The sequence below is a fragment of the Phyllobates terribilis genome, unplaced genomic scaffold (assembly GCF_046119375.1).
Source record: "Phyllobates terribilis strain yellow unplaced genomic scaffold, ASM4611937v1 Scaffold_5__5_contigs__length_657084704, whole genome shotgun sequence".
NCBI classification, from domain to species: domain Eukaryota; kingdom Metazoa; phylum Chordata; class Amphibia; order Anura; family Dendrobatidae; genus Phyllobates; species Phyllobates terribilis.
The window spans coordinates 321,148,553-321,170,870 of record NW_027362765.1 but is presented as its reverse complement, the minus strand read 5'-3'; the positions used below and the strand labels follow the sequence as shown (position 1 = coordinate 321,170,870).

Here is a 22,318-nt window from a genome sequence, read left to right as displayed (position 1 = left end):
GACGCTACCAGGAGACAGGCCAGGACACCAGTAGACGTGGAGGGGGCCGTAGGAGGGCAACAACCCAGCAGCAGGACCGCTACCTCCGCCTTTGAGCAAGGAGGAACAGAAGGAGCACTGCCAGAGTCCTGCAAAATCACCTCCAGCAGGCCACAAATGTGCATGTCTGCACAAACGGTTAGAAACCGACTCCATGAGGGTGGTATGAGGGCCCGACATCCGCAGATGGGGGTTGTGCACACAGCCCAACACCGTGCAGGACGCTTGGCATTTGTCACAGAACACCAGGATTGGCAAAGTCGCCACTGGTGCCCTGTGCTCTTCACAGATGAAAGCAGGTTCACACTGAGCACATGTGACAGACGTGACAGAGTCTGGAGACGCCGTGGAGAGCGATCTGCTGCCTGCAACATCCTTCAGCATGACCGGCTTGGCAGTGGGCCAGTAATGGTGTGGGGTGGCATTTCTTTGGAGGGCCGCACAGCCCTCCATGTGCTCGCCAGAGGTAGCCTGACTGCTATTAGGTACCGAGATGAGATCCTCAGGCCCCTTGTTAGACCATATGCTGGTGCGGTTGGCCCTGGGTTCCTCCTAATGCAGGACAATGCCAGACCTCATGTGGCTGGAGTGTGTCAGCAGTTCCTGCAAGATGAAGGCTTTGAAGCTATGGACTGGCCCGCCCGTTCCCCAGACCTGAATCAGATTGAGCACATCTGGAACATCATGTCTCGCTCCATCCACCAACGTCACGTTGCACCACAGACTGTCCAGGAGTTGGCGGATGCTTTAGTCCAGGTCTGGGAGGAGATCCCAAAGGAGACCATCCGCAACCTCATCAGGAGCATGCCCAGGCGTTGTAGGGAGGTCATAGAGGCATGTGGAGGCCACACACAATACTGAGCCTCATTTTGACTTGTTTTAAGGACATTACATCAAAGTTGGATCAGCCTGTAGTTTGTTTTTCCACTTCAATTTTGGGGGTGACTCCAAATGCAGGCCAATATTGGTTAATAAATTTGATTTCCATTGATGATTTTTGTGTGATTTTGCTGTCAGCACATTCAACTTTGTACAAAACAAAGTATTCAATGAGAATATTTCATTCATTCAGATCTAGGATGTGTTATTTGAGTGTTCCCTTTATTTTTTTGAGCAGTGTACATCACCAGAACCTCCGTCAGTACAGTAAGGCTATGTTCACTGTGACAATACCACTTATCTAAATCAGCCAGACGTCTAGATTTGTTATGCCAAGAGAAATACCCTATTGTGTTTGTGTTGACTTGTGAAGTTATGTATGTTTCTATGGCTGGTCAAGAAGGACAGGCCAGTATTTGTATAACCCTGATTGTTGTCTTCTCTTGGTTCTGTGAACAACGATGTCTGTTACTATTCTAATTGCAACAGAATTGAAAGACACTTTACAAGGAAAATCAAAGATCAGACTTTCCTCAGACCATCAGCTTGGTAGCATGGATTTATCCAAAGAGACACAGATCTGGATTCTGCATGATTCCAGGCTAAGGCTGTGTGCCCACGATGCGTTTTTTAGGCGTTTCCCCAGCGGCAAAAACGCTGCAGAAACGCTTAAAAAAGGCATGGTAGAAGGCCTGCCATGTTCCCCAATGATAATCCGCATGTGCTGTGCACATGCTGCGGAAATTTCCGCTGCGGGTTATCATTGCGGAAAAAAGCACAGCACTACCAATTATTTTGCGGAAGTGCTGCGTTTTTGCCGCCATTGACTTGCATTGAAACGCATGGATTATACATCACTGCATCTGTAGATGCAGTATCCAAGCGTTTCAATGTGCGGATGGTACCCGGGTATAGAGGAGAGGAGACTCTCCTCCGGACCCGGGTACCATAGAACCTGTAAAAAAAAGAATAAAATAAAAAAGAAATATTATATTTACCTTCTGATGGCTCCCGGTCTCCTTGTCTTCCCTTGCCGGCAGCTCGGGGTGGACTGAAGGACCTGCGCTGAAGTCATAGTCATGTGACGGCAGGTCCTAATGCAGTGTACCGCGAGCTGCCGGCAGCCAGAACGGAGCGAATCAAGACTGCGGGAGCCTTCAGAAGGTAAGTATAGATTTATTTTTTTAGTTTTTACCATTCTTTAAGGTCACACTATATAAATCCATGCCGTTTTCATGGATTTATATAGTGTGACCAAGTTGTCAAGCACTTTCCAAGTGATGCTAAAATCGCTTGGAAAGCGCTTGTCAATCCGCATGCGGAAATGCATGTGAACAACGCTTCACATCCGCATGTCCCTGGCTGGAAAAACGCATGTACAATCCGCATGCGTTTTTTCTGCCAGGGAGATGCAGAAACGCTCAGGAAAAAATCCTGAGCATTTCTGCATCGTGGGCACATAGCCTAAGGGTATATGGCCCTGACTGGAAAGATACGGATCTGCTCCATTGACCACCAGAGAACCCATGGATACATTTGGGGAGACCAGGTTGGGACGATGAAGTCACCAGGCCCCATGGATATGTTGTTTGGGCTTGCCAGGTGGGATCTGCCAGTCACCTGGAACCCATGGAAACATTTGGAGAAGCCAGATTGGGACCAGCAGGTCATCGGGCCCCATGGAAACTCTCGGAGAGGCCAGGGTGGGACCCTCGGATCTCCTGGCCTTGTACCTCTATGGACTGCTAGCTTCCTAAGCTTGCCGCTACCTTCCCTCTGTGGTGGCTCGCCAGAAGTTGGGGGCCACTGGTTGAACTAGTTTGCCCTGGAAGTCCTAAAGTCGCAGCTGTTCTATCCCAGGTGGGCTAGCTGAAGGGTGAGACTGTGTAATGTTGTACCATCTTGGGTATATGCTGGGACTGTTCTATGTGTTTATTGTCTGTTTTGTGGTTCAGTAAAGTATTGCCACACTGTTTTACCCTCACCCTTTGTTGTCTGAGTAGTGTTGCGCCCACGGAAGACCCCATGTCTTCACATTCACATGTTGCATTTTTGCAGCATTTTTTTCTGCAGGCAAAATCTGCTCTCTTGGCATTAAAAAAAGCAGGTTTTGATGAGTTTTTGCTGCGTTTTTTTTACTGCATTTTTGTCAGGGTACATTTGTCTCTTGTGCATGCTGATAAATTATAGTGCATAAAAAAATAACCTGTTTCAACTTCCTTAGGTTTTGGCACCAATAACACAGCAAAACCTCATACCTGCGTTTTTTGCTGCGTTTTTGCACTACCCATTGCTTTCAATGGGTGATGGGTGAAAAAACGCTAAAAGAAATGACATGCTGCATTTTGCAAAAACGCAGCTCTTTGACCAAACAGTCAAGAAAAAAAACCAAGGGGTGTGCATGGGATTTTTGAAATCTCATAGCTTTTGCTGGTGCTGTAAAACACAGGTAAAAAGTTGCAAAAGTGCAACGTGTGAACATAGCCTAATACATCACCACAACCAGAGTCAGCACAGTAATGCATCACCAGATCCATAGTCAGTGCAGTAATACATCACCAGAATCTTCGTCAGTGCATTAAAACATCAGAACCTCCATCAGTACATGAATACATTGCCAAGTTTAGTACAGCAATCAATTGTAGTGTCAGGTCAGCCCAAATACAATTGTAAGCAGATATCTCAAGTTTGAAAGTTATTCCCTATCCGCAGGTTAAAGAATTATTTTCCGATCACTGGGGTTCCAACTGATCCTGAGAACAGGGGATCTGAAGAGCCCTAGTTGAATGGAGCAGAGGCATCCGCACTACTGCTCTATTCATTCTAATGGGAACGCCAAAGATCAGCAGAGCGCTGCACTCGGTAATCTCTGGCACTCTCATTAAGAATGAATGGAGCGGTAGTGCGGATGATTGACCTCTGCTCTTTGTGACCGCAGAGTTGTGAATCCTCCCAGCGAGCCCACTGCTTGCTGTCAGGATTCTCTGGTGTCAGCGCCGGGAACGGTGGTCATGTGACCACAAGTATGTGATATGCATACTCCCGGACACAATCTGACTAGGTGGGCATGACCTCGCTCAATTTACTTGCATAATCGGATTGTGGCCGGATGTATGCAAATCACTTACTTGCATTCACACATGACTGCCGTTCGCAACGCTGACACCGGAGAATCCTCACAGCAAGCAGTGCCTGATGTGAGGTGTCACAAGTCTGCAGTCACATAGAGTAACATATAGAGTGACTGCAGATTTGCAAAGAGACTGTAGTTTTAGACCAGAAAACCCCTTTAACAGTGCAGCTGATAATGGAAACTGATTATCGATCTATCTAAACAGGCTTTCAATCACCTTATGCACGAGCAAAACGTTCATTTGTTGGGCGAAATTAATTTTAAGCTTACTGAAAGGGAGTCTGTAACTCCAAAATGGCAATTAGACTACATAAAGATTTATATAGGGGACGTAGCCCCTACTAAAATAATACCAGGCATATACAGTTTAGCGTAATATTTGCTGAAAAAGTGACATTTAAGATGCACTTGAAGACACTTCTGTGCACCCTTGGTGTGGCCTAAGCCTTGGTGCACCGTTATGACCTAACATTTGAAAATTAAAGGGAACCTGTCACCAGGTTTTCCCCATATAAAGTACAGCCAGCACCTATAAGCACTCCACTCTTTTTTTCAGCATTCTAAAAGTTGTATATACAGTATGTCACCAATCCCCTATGCAAAGCACAAAAAAGCTTTTATTATACCCACAGACAACGCTGTCCGGTCCGATGGGTATTTCCGGTCTTGATCCGGCACCTTCTCTCTTCTTACAATCATCGTCCTCCTTCCCTGCTTCATATGGATAACATGTCCAACGTCATCATCATGGTAACCCCCAATCTCGCTCCTGCACAGTCGCACTTCTCTGCCATGCCGATGGGCAGAGCAATGTACTGTAGTGTGCATGAGCCAGGAAAGGCAAAAGAGCACTGATGACATGTAGGTAAAGCTGGCATATGCGCACTTCCCTCTGTCCTGCCGAGGGCAGAGCAAAGTTCGGTAGTGCGCAGGAGTGCAATGATGGACACAGTGTGGATGACATAGGACGCATCATCCACACGAGGTTGATTATAAGCAGAGAGGAGGCGCCGGATTAAAACCAGCGACGTCAATTAGACCGGGCCGTGCCATCTGTGGGTATAATAAATGCTATTTTTTGTGCCTTGCATAGGAGATTGGGGACATACAGACAGCCTACCAGAAAGCTGTAACAGAGGGCTTATAGGTGCTAGATGTACTTTATATGGGGAAAACTTGATGATGACAGGTTCCCTTTAAAGCCAGTCCCTTGTCTTGATAGTGATCGGTTGATAAGAGCGAGCACAGTCTAACATCAGTTCACCTGTCTGCACTTGCGCACCCACGCTGGAGGAGCACAGCAGCACACTCCAAGTGTCAGTGTGGGTGTGCACACAATGTGGCTATGTGTGCATTCTGACGCCTGCATCTGATCTGTCTGCGGCTGCCACTCGGTGCACCTGGAAGTAGTGAGCGAGCGGCTTCAGTGAGGAGGGGACAAGGCATTGTGATGTGCTGTCTGCTCACTTCAACGCCCTTCCTCCTCGTTGAATCCGCAGCCTAAAGGAAGCAGCAACCAGGCATCAGAACGCGCCTGCAGTCACACTGTGAGCGCGTTCACACTGACACACGGCGCTCTACTGTGCTCCTCTAGTTTCAGGGAACAAGCGCAGAAACGCAAAGTGATTTTAGAAAGCAATTACTCTTACCAAAGGACCTCTGTGAATTATAACAAGGGAATGGCTTTAATATGCAACTAGGAGGGTGTAACGGTGCACCTAGGCATAGGCCATGCCAAGGGTGCACAGATGCGCCCTCATTTGCATATAAAAAAAGTTAAATATTAAGTTAAAACTGTATATGCATGGCCTATGTCCCCCATATAAATGTGTAGCGTAATTGGCATTTTGGGGGTGGAAGACTCATTTTAGATATCATCGTTCTCTTCTGCATACATGTGCTGCTGAGAACAATGCTTTTCTATGTGCACAGGACGATTGTGTTAACAATCATTCTGTGCACATGAAAGTGAGGCCACATCCTGTCTAAACAGGTTATTAAACAGCTGCGGATCGGCTTCATATAGCAGCTCAGCGGTCGTTTAAAGGCTGCAGCTGACCAACGTACATGCACCTTGGATCTAAGTACCTGACTCCATGATGACTTCTCACAGCCACAGCTCCTCTCTGCAGACTTCCATCTTCGTCAGCACATCCTGAAACAGTGCCCTTACAAATAAGTGTCATTATAATGTTCCTGAATAACCACCCACGCTGTGCCCCTGAATAATTACCCCACACTGTGCCCCCTATGCAACAAAAATAACCCCACATGGTCTCACTTACCTCCGGTGCCTAGTGGCAAATACGGGTCTGAATACCACTATATACACATCGTGCAGAATTATTAGGCAAATACGTATTTTGATCACTTCGATACTTTTTATACATGTTGTCTTACTCCAACCGGCATAGGCTTGAGAGCCAACTACCAATTAAGCAAATCTGGTGATGTGCATCTATGTAATGAGGAGGGGTGTTGACTAATGACATCAACACCATATATAAGGTGTGCATAATTATTAGGCAACTTCCTTTCCTTTGGCAAAATGGGTCAGAAAAGAGATTTTACGGGCTCTGAAAAGTCCAAATTGTGAGATGTCTTGCAGAGGGATGCAGCAGTCTTGAAATTTCCAAACTTTTGAAGCGTGATCACCGAACTATCAAGCGTTTCATGGCAAATAGCCAACAGGGTCGCAAGAAGCGTGTCGGCCAAAAAAGGCGCAAAAGTACTGGCCATGAATTGAGGAAAATCAAGCGTGAAGCTGCCAAGATCCCATTCGCCACTAGTTTTGACATATTTCAGAGCTGCAACGTTACTGGAGTATCAAAAACCACAAGGTGTGCGATACTCAGGGATATGGCCAAGGTAAGGAAGGCTGAAAAACGACCACCTTTGAACAAGAAACATAAGATAAAACATCAAGAATGGGCCAAGAAATATCTTAAGACTGATTTTTCAAAGGTTTTATTGACTGATGAAATGAGAGTGACTCTTGATGGGCCAGATGGATGGGCCAGAGGCTGGATCAGTAAAGGGCAGAGAGCTCCACTCCGACTCAGACGCCAGCAAGGTGGAGGTGCGGTACTGGTATGGGCTGGTATCATCAAAGATGAACTTGTGGGACCTTTTCGGGTTGAGGACGAAGTGAAGCTCAACTCCCAGACCTACTGCCAGTTTCTGGAAGACAACTTCTTCAAGCAGTGGTACAGGAAGAAGTCGTTATCGTTCAAGAAAAACATGATTTTCATGCAGGACAATGCTCCATCACATGCATCCAACTGGCCAGTAAAGGTCTAAAAAAAGAAAAAATAATGACATGGCCCCCTTGTTCACCTGATCTGAACCCCATAGAGAACCGGTGGTCCATCATAAAATGTGAGATCTACAGGGAGGGAAAACAGTACACCTCTCGGAACAGTGTCTGGGAGGCTGTGGTGGCTGCTGCACGAAAACAGATCAAGCAACTGATAGAATCTATGGAGGCTGTTGAGTGTCATCATAAAGAAAGGTGGCTATACTGATCACTATTTTTTTTTTTTTTTGTTTTTGCATGTCAGAAATGTTTATTTCTAAATTTTGTGCACTGATATTGGTTTACCTGGTGAAAATAAACAAGTGAGATGGGATTATATTTGTTTTTTATTAAGTTGCTAATAATTCGGCACAGTAATAGTTACCTGCACAAACAGATATCCTCCTAAGATAGCCAAATCTAAAAAAAACCCACTCCAACTTCCAAAAATATTAAGCTTGAATATTTATGAGTCTTTTGGGTTGATTGAGAACATAGTTGTTGATCAATAATAAAAATAATCCTCTAAAATACAATTTGCCTAATAATTCTGCACACAGTGTAAGATTGAATAACAATACCTCAATAATAATATGGCAATATAACAGACAAATATCACCAAACCATAACCAAATATTACCAACATATAGTACTGATAATACCACCACACTGATCGTTAAAGAGGTTGTCCAGGCTCGAGGTTAACCTTTTCATGACCTTGCAATTTTCCGTTTTTGCTCTTTAGTTTTTTCCTCCCCTTCTTCCCAGAGCCAAAGCTTTATTTTATTTTTCCCTCAATATGGCCATATGAGGGCTTGTTTTTTAGCGGGACGACTTGTACTTTTGAATGACATCATTGATTTTGCGATATAGTGTAATGAAAAATGGGGAAAAAATCCAAGCGCGGTGAAATTGCAAAAAAAAAGTGCAATACCATTTGTTTTTTTGTTTTATTTACCAAATGCTAAAACTGACCTGCCATTATTATTCTCCAGGTCATTACGAGTTCGTAGATACCAAACATGAATAGGTTCTTTTTAATGTAAGTGGTGAAAAAAAAATCCATAATTTGTAAGAAAATGAAAAGTGTAATTTTAATGTTTTCTTGTAAACAGCGTCTTGTAGGCATTTTAGGTGCGTTATTTGTTACTGGTTTATATATGATGCAATCTAGATTGAAATTTTAATATATTTTGTGATAATTGTTGAGATTATATAAAGCACATAGATATAAACTTGTATTTAATGTGTTATATAGGTTTTAGTACCTTTGCTGTTGGGTCACATGGTGTGCGCCGTCCTAAGGATGGAAACAAGAGGAGGATTGCAAAGTGGGAGGGTCCCCGAAATGTCGCCGCAGGTGTGTTTCCCGTCAGTCGTCAGAGAGCGCCTCTGCCTTTTTGCCGTTTGAAGCATTGCACTCCTATGCGCTTGGATTGTCCACGCCGACACTTCTACTGCAGCCTGGAAACTAATTCAAAGCCTGGATTCCTGGATGGAGGTCTTATTCACAAGTGGTGATTATTATAATTATTTACTGATATTCAAGCTTTTTCAATGTGTGACCATATGGATTAAGCTGAATAATGGAATTTTAAAAAACAATTTGTGCCGTATCATTTTCAAATCGAGTTTTCTGCAGCCAACCCATGGCACCCCACGATCACGAGACAGGGGCGCCGATGAGTGGGATTTGTGAGGCGCATGTTAATTGCCGCTTTCATTGATTGACAGCGGTATTTAACTGGTTAACAGCCATGGTGATTCACCCGCGACGGCTGTTAAAGGCACTTGATGGCTGATTAAATCAAGTTGTCATTCATTTTCCCTTTTCCTTTCTATTCGGCTCAAACTGCCATGACCTCTTCTTCCATCCATAATTCGTCCCTGTAAAATGTAACGCACAAACATCCTTGACATACTGCATTTAAGGCCCCGTCACACATAGGGACGCTACAGCGATCCCGACAACGATACGACCTGTCAGGGATCGTTGCTGCGTCGCTATGTGATCGCTGGTGGCTTACCAACGATCAGGGGAGCAGCGACATTGTGGAAAGAATCTTTCCACGATGTCCTGCTCCTGGTTACCAGCCTGCTGAAGCAGGAGCAGGCTGGTAACCATGATAAACAGCGCGTTACTAGGGGCACACGCGCACCTAGTAACCCGCTGTTTATCATGGTTACCACTCTGCTACGGTGAGCGGGAGGTTACTGCTTACCGTAGCAGAGTGGTAACCATGATAAACAGCGGGTTACTAGGTGCGTGTGTGCCCCTAGTAACGCGCTGTTTATCATGGTTACCAGCCTGATCGCTGGTCCCGCTGGTCACACACAGCGATATGTGCTGACCAGCGGGAGGGCAAAGACCCAAAAATGGTCCAGGACATTCTGCAGCGATCAGCGACCTCACAGCAGGGGCCTGATCGCTGCAAAGTGTCACACATAGCGACATCGCTGGTGAGGTCGCTGTTGCGTCACCAAAACCGTGACTCCACAGCGATCTCGCTAGCGATCTCGCTATGTGATACAGGGGCTTTACAGGATCCTCCTCACATTCTACCAATTGTACACAAACCATATAAGGCTATTAACAGTGCCCTAGATGGTAATAATGCCCTCACACAGTATGATTGCCCCAGAAACTCCACACCGTAAGATGGTTACTACAACCCCCCTCATACAGTATGGTATTCAACTCAGCTCCCACTACATAGTGTGATGTCCACCAAAGCCCCCCATTCAGTATGATGTCCCTCATAACCACCTGATAGAATATGATTGTCACTACAGCCCCCCCCCCAAAGTATAATGACCACCATAGACCTCTACATAGTATGATGGCTTCCACAGCCACCCCACGCAGTATAATGTCCACCACAGCCACGCCACACAGTATGATTGTCCCCCATACAATATAATGGTCCACCACAGCCACCCCACAATGTATGATGATCTCCCACATCTCCAATACAAAATAATGATCCCCGACAAACCCACCATTTAGTATGATGGTTCCCCTACACACAGCCCCATTACAGTATGATGGCCCACCTTACAGCCCCCTATATAGTATGATGGTCCCCCCACAACCCATCTATATAATATGATGGTCCACCCAACAGCCCCCTATATAATATGATAGTCCACCTTACAGCCCCCTATATAGTATGATGGTCCAGCCCAAAGCCCCCTATATAGTATGATGGTCCACCCCAAAGCCCCCTATATAGTAGGATGGTCCCCCAACATCCTATATAGTATGATGGTCCACCTTACAGTCCTCAATATATAGTATGATGGTCCACCCTAAAGGTCCCTATATATTATAATGGTCCCCCTCAGTTCCCAAAAAATAAAAAACCTTATATTCAGCTAATTCAGACATCTCGTCTTCTATTCGGTATTGCAGTGGACGCTGGTGTTGCGATGTAGTGATGTCATCTCGCCAATGTTCCCTGCGTGGCGCCGGTCTCCGCCCTCTGGCAGACTGCAGTCATAAAGGAATCCCGCTGCCTGCAAGGGAAGTGATGGAGCCGGTTGCTCTGTGCTCCGTCACAACAGTATCTGCCCACAGATGTGGCCCACATACAATTACCGTATTTTTTGGACTATAAGACGCACTGGACCATAAGACGCACCTAGGTTTTAGAGGAGGAAAATAGAAAAAAAATGTAAGCTAAAAATGTGATCATGATGCACTGTTATGGGGGAGGGGGTCTGCTGCTGACACTGGTATAGTGGTAATGTCCCCCAATTCTGTACTAATATCCCCCATCCTGGTATGCATGGCACCCCTCATCCCCACCCTGGTATGCATGGCACCTCAATCCCCAATCCTGGTATTCATGGCACCCCTCATCCTGGCATGCATGACATCCCTCATCCCCTATCATGCTGCACAAAAAAAACAAAACACAATTCTACTCACCTTCCTGCCCTGTGCTCCAGAACTGCATCCTGTTCTTCAGCCAGCAGATGATCTTACCGTGTGAGCCGCGCATGACGTCACTGTCATGCGCCCTCACATGGTGAGATGAGCTGCCGGAATAGTCACTGCTCCTCACACCCATAGTCCTGGCGTGCCCATGCCGGGGAAGAAGACTACTTCTACCATCATCCGACCGCCGCTCCTGCTGATAACAGCGAGAGCTGCTGAGGGGAGCAGTAGTCTTCTCAACCGAGCAAAGGCTGCACGGAGTAAAAAAAAAAAAAAAAAATCTGTTTAAAATTTTTAAAAAACTCTTTATCCTCACCTGTCCGATGTCCCGCCGTCCTCCTGAGGTCACGCGAGTTCACAGCTGAAGATCAGCTGAGAGCTCCAGGACCTCAGTTTACAGCACCGGCGCTGCGTGGGAACTTTCTCAAGAATGTTTCCATGTGCTACTGATGCAGTATGTGGTCACCAGAGCTGGTCAGCTGATATTCAGCTGGTGAACCCACCTGACCTGATTACACTCCTGTCAGTGTACATTACTGACTTCTACAGCAGTCACATTAGTGATTGATGTGGCTGCTGTAGAAGTGACCCGCATCGCCGAGGAACAATCTGGATTATGTCATGACGGTGGACAGGTGAGGGATATGGTTGTTGTTTTTTTTTTTTGTTTTGTTTTTTTACAGAAGATCGAGGGCTTTGGGAATTGAGAGCACAATAAAAAAATTATTAAAACCGTGTGTAATTTTATTTCAATAAATACTTTATTCTGTCCGTGCCTATTGAAAAAACTTTACTACGCGGTTAGTAATGGGAACGTCTTATAGATGCCCCCATTACTAACCTGGGCTGACATGAACCGCAACCCCATTACCCCACTCACCACGGCTACAGGGCAGTGGGAAGAACGGAGGCTAATTGCCAAATTTGGTGCATCTTATGGATGCACCATTTCTGGGACTTCTGAGGGGTGATATTATTAGCCGTGGATGGGGCCAGGATAAATGGCCCCTTCCCTGGCTATTAATATCAGCCAGCAGCTGTCTGTTTAGCCTTTTCTAGTTAGACTTTATAGGAGGACCCTACGTCAATTTTTTTCTGGGGTCCCCTACGTCAATTTTTTTCTGGGGTCCCCCTGTAATCTAGCCAGTAAAGGCTAAGCAAACAGCTGTGGGCTGTTATTAATAGCCAGGGAATATTATTGGCTAGTAGCCCCTTTCCCAGCTACTAATATCAGCTCCCAGCGGTCGGCTTTCCCTCTGCTGGTTATGAAATTGACGGGGGAGCCCACGCCATTTTTTTTAAAAATTTTTAGGCACTGTGCCCACGATCCGTACATAGCAGCGCTTTGGATGCAGCATATTTTTGCTGGGTCCAAAACGCTGCGTTTTATTGACCACAGGTAAATCCTGAACCATGCGGATTTACCGCATTCTATACATTCTAATGGTCAAATCTCTATTGCGGAGACTAGTGACTCGGCAAGAGAATTTGTCATGCTGCGGTCCTGAAAGACGCACCGCATATCGGTGTCCACGTGTGATCCGCAGCCTCAGATGCACGCATAGTAGACATGGGATTTCGAGAAATCCCATTAACTATGCTGTAACATCTGGACGCTGCGGGTTTGACGCTGCATAAACACGCAGCTTCAAACCTGCAGGAGCTCCTGACCGTGGCCACATACCCAAACTCACCCGCAGCATGTCAATTTCTGTAGCGGAGACGCTAGTCTCCTCTGCAGATTTTGACCAATTGAAATGTCATTATATGCGGTGCATCCGCGTGTATTGACAACAAAAGTGCGGCATTAGAACACAGCGTTTTGGACGCAGCAAAAACAGGCTGCGTCCAAAGTGCTGCTTGTTACTTTCATGAGGACGTAGCGGCTAACAAAACAGCTGTGAGCCGTTATTAAAGCCAGGGAAGATGTTTGCCTAATGGCACCTTCCTAGGCTAAAAATAGCAGCTCTCAGCTGCCACAGAAATGACTTGTATAGAAATGCTAATGAAATTGGGTGTATGGGATCAGCTGACACCTAGCTCTGTTGTTTGGTGATGACAAGGTGTCAATCAGACCCTTTCATTACCAAACCTAATTAAAGTAAAGAGTTAAATAAACACACAGACACAGAGTAAACACTTAATTTGAAATACAACAGACACATTCTTTAATCATTTAAATTAACCAAATACTCCCCCCAGGTCTGAGGGTAATTCAAGGGTTGAAGCAATGTCCCACGTTTTTTTTTTCAAATATCTTTATTTAGCTTCAAATCCATTCATTGATGTCCAAATACGCAGAAAAAAAACGCAGAAAAAATGCATCAAAACTCACGTTTTTTCTGCAGCATTTTTCCTGCCAAGAGATGCAGAAACGCTGCAGACATTTCTGCAATCAAATCCTGAACGTGCGCACATAGCCTAAGACGCACCTCTCACTTTCCTCCAAAATTTGAGGAAAAAAGTGTGTCTTGTAGTCCGAAAAATACGGTAGTTGCTTCCGTTTTTTTTTCACATCCATTTTTTTCACTGAAGCAGGCAGACTGACTATATTCTTTTTTGTTCTCCATTGACTCTTAGCAATGTATCAGTTATAAACAGATGAAACTCAGATGGTACTCTGAAGTACAATGTCTGCCGTATTTTATGAAGATTTCTATAGAATTCAATTGCTGGGTGTGAGCTGCAAAACAGATGAGAATAGGATATGGTCTGAGTCTCACGGATCAGATACGCAGATCCGTTTTTAAAACTGATCTGTTTGTGAGTAATGGTAATAAATTAGGAAAACAGTGTAAATCCTTCCATCGGGAACTACCATATTTTTTGGACCATAAGACGCACTTACTTCCCCCTAATTTGGGAGGAAAATGGGGGGGTGCGTCTTATGATCTGAACGTAAGCTTACCGCAACGTTGTGGTGGTGGTGGAGCGGAATCAGAGGGCCCTCCGTTCCCTCACTCAGGAACCCGGTGGCGGCAGCAGAAGAGGTGAGGTGCTGCGGTGCCGATGTCTGGGTGTCAGCGGTGAGGAAGTGAGGCAGAGCAGCGAGTGCTGCTTTCCGGTGGCCATGGCCATCTTCTACTGGAAAATTTTCCTGTAGATCACTACTTCAGGAAGATGGGCGCTGCCACCGGAAAGCAGTACTCACTGCTCTGCTTCACCGTCGACAGCCAGACACCGGCCCTGCAGCACCTCACCTCTTCTGCTGCTGGGTTCCTGAGGGAGGGAACTGAGGGCCCTGCGATCCTGCTCTACCACCACTGCACCTGCCCTGCTGCTGTAGCACTGCCTTCTTTCACCCAGGGTCTGCAGCAATCCTCCACTTCCGCCGGCTTCCTGAAGGACCCTGCCTCCTGTGACCCACACTCCATCGCCCCCCAGGTAAGATACCATACCTATTCAGATTATAAGATGGACCCCATCTTATAAAAAATATTTTTTTCCAATTTTCCACCCCAAAATTTGGGGTGCGTCTTATGGTTCGGTACGTCTTATAGTCTAACAAATAGAGAGCAGGATTAATTTAGGATCTGCTGCCACCTATGGCATCCATAGCTATTCTGACCCTTGCCTACCAATTTATATACAACACAGTTGTCATATACCTTAGTTTGGAGACATGAGGTCATGCATTCGCAGCCATCTTTCCATTGATGATCATAACAAATGCAGCGACCATGGATAGGTGAATGAGTCAGCGCATCCCAGTCTCCTAATAGGTTAGGGCTACACTTGACAGACATTTATAGCAAAAGAGAAATCTGAATCAATTCAATATTTGGTGAGACCACACCTTGCCTTCAAAACATCAATTTCGATTTAGGCTTCTGCAAATCCCAGACAGACATGATGAAGTTGAGTGGGGCCATATCATCACTTCCAGGACCCCTTGTTCTTCTTCACACTAAAGATAATTCTTAATGACATTGGCTGTATGTTTGGGGTCGTTGTCCTGCTGCAGAATAAATTCGGGTCAATCGCACAATTTTTGATGGTATTACATGATGAGTAAGTATATGCTTGTCTTTTTCAGCACTGAGGATACCAGTAATCCTGACCAAATCTCCAACTCAATTTATTGAAAAGCAGCTCCAAACGTGCAAAGAACTTCTACCATGCTTCACCGTTGCTTGCAGACATTCTTGAACAGCTCTCCAGCTGTTCAGAGAACAAACAGCCTCCTGTTACAGCCAAATATTTCACATTTTGCCTAATCAGTCCAGAGCACTTTCTGCCATTTTTCTGCCCCTCTGTTCCTAGGTTTTCGTTCATAGAGGAGTCACTTTGGCTAATTTTCAAAGTCTTCTACAAAATGCAGTGGGTGTAGTGAAGTCCCACTGACTGCTGTCAGTTTTGAGATGATGGCAATGCTGGACATCTTCCAATTTCAAAGGGAAGCAAGCATGATGTATTTTTCGACTGCTGCACTAAGTCTCCTTTGCCGAGCACTGTGTATGTGGTCCTCATTTCTCGGTGCTTCTTCAAATTAGCGTGAACAGCATATCTTAAAACCTCAGTCTGTTTTTAATTCTGTAACGGTAATATTTGCTATCAATTCTTTGCCAGGTAGACACCTTGCTAATGCAATGTAAGTACCTTGTGTCTTGTTGCTGTGTTCAGTCTTGCCATGCTATGTGACTTGTGACATGAAACTATCTTCCATAACCTTACCCTTGCAGCAGAGGTTGGCAGTTCCTCATCTAGTTTTAAGCCCCCTCCAGTAGTTTTAACTACTGTGTTTCAAACTAAATGATTATCATTATCATCTGTTGGAAGCCAACACAGACAATATCTGTAATAAACACTTAAAGGGAACCCATATAACTTAAGGCCACAACTTTTCAGCCCTGTTATTGAATTCTGGAAATGCTGTATATAAGTCTCCAAGCCACCCTGCAAAACAAAATAAAGATCTTTTATTATACTCACCTACGGGGCAATCCGGTCCAATGGGTGTAGCTGGTCTTGAACCAGCGCCTCCTCACTTCTTGTGATCCCGTCCTTCTTCTCTGCTTGGTATGGATGATGCATCCTACGTCATCCACACAGTGTTCTCCTTCACAGGGGTACTTATCTCTGCCCTGCTGAGGGCAGAGCAAAGTACTGTAGTGCGCATGTGCTCTTTGGCCTTTCTTCACGCATGCACACAACAGTACTTTGTTCTGCCCTTTGACTGCATGTTGTGGGTTCACAGCAACAGTTTCGAAATGCAAATGCCACATCTGGAAGCAGCTCCAGACTTTTACTCACTTATATAGCGCCATTAATTCCACAGCACTTTACCGACATTATCAGCACTGTCCCCAATGGGGCTCACAATCTAAATATCTGCTTAATTGGTGATGCATTAATGAGGGAAAAGCCTATGCAGTCCATTAAAGAGCTTTTGAGATAATTGTCCAATTACCTTTGGTCCCTTCAAAAAGCGGTAGCTACAGATTAATTACAGATTGTAATTTCAAAATCCATACTCCAATTAGGATTTGAATACCCACCAATTAAAGCTGAGAGTTTGCACTTTTAGCCCATATTGATTATATAACTTTCTTTAATATGTTTTGGTAAACCGCTAAAATGCCAAAACTTGTGTCACTGTCCAAATATTTCTGGACCAAACTGTAAATGATCAGCGAAAGGCTTGACATCTGGAAGTAACAGGAAACCATGTCATAAGGACTTGTCTGAATTACAAGGACGCCAGCCACAGAAAAATGATGAACACTACTACCATAAGGTAAATGACTCGAGGCTATATTCTATTATGGACCCAGTGGCGCCATCTTCAGGAATGTTGACTTCAGCAGCCATGTTTGTTTCTAGAGTACTGAACGGTACTGTTCTGTTGAGGTGTTATAGTGATTGACAAAGAATGGGCTATACCTAAGTGTGTGGCAGATATAAAGGTAGCACACAAAGCTAGGCAGGCACTTCCTAATTTTCAATACCCACTCCTGCCACCCTTCTCCTTTCTTTGTACTCTGTCCCATAGTTCGGCATCCTGTACATATTGTAGGGATTTGTACTCACTGAGCCGCGTTGGAGGTAGGCACAGGTTCACACAGTGATGCACTCCGCGGGTTCAAACAAACTGGTGGTTTATTAAGTGTCCATACACCAGTGAGGAAACAAAAGTAACAGCCTTTTCCTGGCACAAAAAGGAATAACAGAACAAAGCTCAAAATAACAAGTCCACGCAGCATGGCCTCAGCCGTTTAAACAAGGTGCTTTTCTCTGCCTCCAGCAGAGTCTGAGCAGCACATGCAAGGTCTGCCCACCTTGCCCAACACACACAGACAGACTGAGACAGGCGCAGCTGTCTTAAATCAGCCTTCCAGTAATCCGGGCCCATTAAATTCCTCTCAGCACTATGTGTGCTGGAGCCTGCTTCTCCGGGTCCTACATCACCGAAGCTTGGCACTTCGGGGACACATACCACCCGTCCATGACCTGTCCGGCAGCCACCTTACATACCCCCTTCCTCTGCCCAAAGCCAGGGGGCTTGGCACCTTCTGTCACCATACAATAAACCCTTGACAAGGCATCAGCATTCCCATGTTGCTTCCCAGGTCTATGCTCTACCCGGAAACTAAAATCTTGTAGGGCCAAGAACCACCTAGTCACTCTGGCATTGTTCCCCTTCTTTTCTCGCATCCACCTAAGTGGGGCATGGTCTGACACTAACCTGAACCTTTTACCTTACAGGTAATACCTCAGAGTGTCTAACGCCCACTTAATGGCCAAACGTTCTTTTTCTACAATAGCGTAGTTCTTCTCACAAGTGTAGAGCTTCGGACTGAGTTATATTACAGGGTGTTCTTCTCCGTTAATCTCCTGGGACAAGACTGCTCCCAGCCCGACATCCGATGCATCCGTCTGGACCACAAACTCTTTGGAGAAGTTGGGCGCCACCAAGACTGGCTGTTTACAGAGGACCAGTTTCAATTCCTGGAAGGTCGCTTCGGCTTCCGGGGACCACTTGGCCATAGCCAACTTCGTCCCTTTCAGAAGATAAGGTCAGCGGGGCTGCTATCAGGGTAAAGTTAGGGACAAATCTTCGATAGTAGGCCCACAATGCCTAGAAACGCCCTGACCTACTTCTTTGAGAGGGGCTGTGGCCAGTTCAAGATCACCTCAACCTTATTTATTTCCCCTCTACCAACCACGCACCCTAGGTACTTGGCTTCCTCTATCCCCATGGCACATTTCTTCGGGTTGATGGTAAAGCCCGCCTTCCTTAGGGCATCAAGTATGGCTTGAACTTTGTCCAGATGACTTTCCCAGTCCTGGCTGAATATGACGATGTCATCTAGGTAGGCCGCTGAATGCTTTTTGTGGGGTGCTAAGATCCGGTCCATGGCTCTCTGGAAGGTGGCCGGAGCTCCCTGCAACCCAAACGGCATCCTGACGTATTGATAACATCCGTCTGGCGTCGAGAAGGCTGTCTTCTCCTTGGCCTCTTTGGACAGGGGAATTTGCCAATATCCTTTGGTGAGGTCCAGGGTGGTGATGTACCGAGCGGGTCCTAACCTTTCGATAAGCTCATCTACCCTAGGCATTGGGTAGGCGTCGAACTTCGAGACCTCGTTCAGCTTCCTATAGTAGTTGCAAAACAGCCATTCCCCATCTGGTTTCGGCACGAAGACTATAGGACTGGACCATCCACTTTTGGACTCTTCAATGACTCCCAGGTTAAGCATCCGCCTCACTTCTTTTGAGATCACTTCTCTGCGTGCCTCTGGGATCTGGTATGGTTTTAGATTGACGAGAACATGAGGCTCTGTGAGTACCTCATGCTCTATGACCTGAGTGAGTCCCGGCAACTCCTAAAACAGGTCTTTATTTTGCTGTAGTAACTCTTTGCTCATTGCTTTTGGGCACGTGACAGCAACTCTGCCACCTTGACCTCTTTCACATTGGCGTTAGCCTCAGCTACTAAACAGGGAGCTTCCACGGGCTCTCTAGCTTGCCATGGCTTAATCAAGTTAACATGGTAAATTTGGTAGGGCTTCCTCTTCGCCGGTTGATTGATTTTATAGTTGACTTCCCCCACTTTCTCTACCACCTCATAGGGGCCCAGCCACTTGGCCATGAACTTGCTCTCCACTGTGGGCACTAGCACAAGCACTCGATCTCCTGGGTTGAACGGTCTCACCCTGGCCGACCCACTATACACCCTGGACTGTGCCTCTTGTGCCTTGAGGAGGTGCAGCTTCACAATGGGCATCATGTGGGCAATCCTCTCTTGCATCTGGGCAATGTGCTCCACCATGCTCGTATAGGGAGTGGTCTCAGCTTCCCAGGACTCTTTCGCCACATCCAGGAGTCCTCGAGGGTGTCGTCCATAGAGTGGTTCAAACGGGGAGAAGCCTGTGGAAGCTTGGGGAACTTCCCTGATGGCGAACAACAGATAGGGAAGCACAGTCCCTGTCTTGGCCATCCTTTTCCACTGCTTTCCTCAACATTGCCTTCAAAGTTTTGTTAAACCTCTCGACCAGTCAGTCTGTCTGGGGATGGTACATGGAGGTTCTCAGTTGTGCAATCTGCAGTGTCTTGCACAATTCCCTCATGACCTTCGACATAAATGGAGTTCCTTGGTCTGTTAGGATCTCTTTAGGCAACCCCATTCTTGAAAACATGTGGACTAACTCCCGGGCTATACACCTGGCAGAGGAGTTTCGTAGTGGTACGGCCTCCGGATACCGTGTAGCATAATCTAATACCACCAGGATATACTGATGCCCTCAGGTGAACTTGACCAGGGGCCCCACTAGATCCATTGCTATGCGTTCGAATGGAACCTCGATGATGGGCAGGGGCACTAGGGGACTGCGGAAGTGGGCCACTGGGGAGGTTCTGACATGTGGGGCAGGAACGACAATAACTCTTTATTTCTCTATAGCAACCTGGCCAGTAGAATCTGTGGAGGATCCGTTCCTGAGTCTTGTCTGCACCCAGGTGACCACCCAACACATGGGAATGAGCCATGTCTAATACCCTGCGTCTATAGGGCCCTGGCACCAGCAACTGTTCTATTACCTCACCCCTTGACTTGGCTACTCTGTACAGCAAATCCCCATTCACAGCAAAATGAGTGTCAGCCCCCGGCTCCTGAGGCACCCCATTTAACACAGTAACATTTTCCAAGGCCCCTTTCAGAGTTAAATCCCTGAGTTGGGCAGTTCCAAAGTTTCCCTCGGACACCTCCAGCTCAGGGATATTGGCCTCAGGGGATGTTGCCTCATCCTCAACGCTCACAAACACACACATGGGAAACTCGTCTACCATGATCTGCGGGGAGGTTTCTTTAGGGGCGATCTGGCTGTCGTCCGAGCTACCAGGTGTCCCCGCTTTCCCCCACATTAACGACCGCCACTTCATGAGATGTGGTGCCACAGTCCGTGTTTACATCCACCCAAGCCACAGGATAATTTTTAGTGTCCCCATGGATACACCGGACACCCACCACATTCCTTGGAACCAGTCGATGAGGGAGTGTGGCCCTTATCAGGGTCACCAAACTTCCTGAATCCAATAGTCCAGAGACTTGTACCCCGTTTACTGACACTGAGCATGCCTGAGGGCCCTCGCCATTTTGAGGAACTGCGCTGCAGGCGGGGTAAGCAAAATAGGAGCAACGCCGGCCCATTTTGCAGTCCATTGTCTCAGAGTTTATGGGACACCGGGTGGCAATATGGCCAGGGGTATGACATCTCCAACACACTATATTATGGGGTGGGACATTGGGCAGCAACTCAGACCCCTCCTGAACTCTAGGATGCCCCCAAGGTGTGGCTCTAGCTCCCTTCTTTTGGGTGTCCGCCCCCTTTTGGGAACCCCAGTATGGAGAGGCTACGACCCCTTGTTTCCCCAAGGAACTCTCAACCGCCTGGTATCTTTCCACCAACCCCACCAAGTCATAGGCATTAAGGGGGTCTCCCTGGGCAACCCAGGATAACACCGACTTCGGAAGAGAGTGTATAAACCTGTCTATAACAACCTTCTCCATCTGTACTGGGGAGGAAGATTCAGGTTGCAACCACTTTTGGACCAGGTGTAGGAGGTCGAACATCTGGGAAAGCGGAGGTTTGTCACTGCAATAGGCTCAGTGGTGCACCCGCTGCGCCCTGACAGTCAGAGTCACTCCCAAGCGTGCCAAAATCTCAGTTTTCAACTTAGCATACTCTTTCGCGTCCTGCAAGGCCAAGTCATAATAGGCATTCTGCGGCTCGCCTGTCAAATATGGCGCTAGTACCTCCGCCCACTGCCCTGGAGGCAATTTCTCCCGCTCTGCCACCCTCTCAAAGACCGTCAGGAACGCCTCAACGTCATCACCCGGGGTCATCTTTTCTAATGCTCTTCTTACCGTCTTTCTGACGTGTGAGTCATCACCTGGATTTGAGGATGTGGCGGTTGACCTGCCACAGATCTGCTCTGCCAGGATTTCAATGTCTTTGCTGCTGTTGGATCTGCTGCATCAGAAGTTTGTTTCCTGCTGCTGCTCCCGATGCTGCTGCTGCATGCTCTGCTGGTACTGCAGCTGGAACTGCTGTTGCTGAAGTTGCTGCTGGTTTTACGCCTGCTGAGCCTGCAACAGATGTTTAAGCAGGTCCCCCCCCTTTTGTCCGGCGACACTTGCTTATGGCCGACTTCACCCAGGACATATACGTCTTCTTGTAGCAGTCACACTGCCGCTTGGGATCTGTGCCCGTGCTTCTAGCACCAATTGTAGGGATTTGTACTCACTGAGCCGCGTTGGAGGTAGGCACGGGTTCACACAGTGATGCAGTCCTCGGGTTCAAACAAACTGGTGGTTTATTAAGTGTCCATACACCAGTGAGGAAACAAAAGTAACAACCTTTTCCTGGCACAAAAAGGAATAACAGAACAAAGCTCAAAATAACAAGTCCATGCAGCACGGCCTCAGCCGTTTAAACAAAGTGCCTTTTTCTGCCTCCAGCAGAGTCTGAGCAGCACATGCAAGGTCTGCTCACCTTGCCCAACACACACACAGACAGACTGAGACAGGCGC

At 46.6% G+C, this 22,318-nt stretch overlaps 1 protein-coding gene across 1 annotated transcript in view; it reads right to left on the bottom strand.

The window, feature by feature from the left end:
• Positions 1-22,318, bottom strand: part of LOC141273116 (uncharacterized) — a 94,400-nt gene that overhangs the window by 34,233 nt on the left and 37,849 nt on the right. The window lies entirely within an intron of this gene.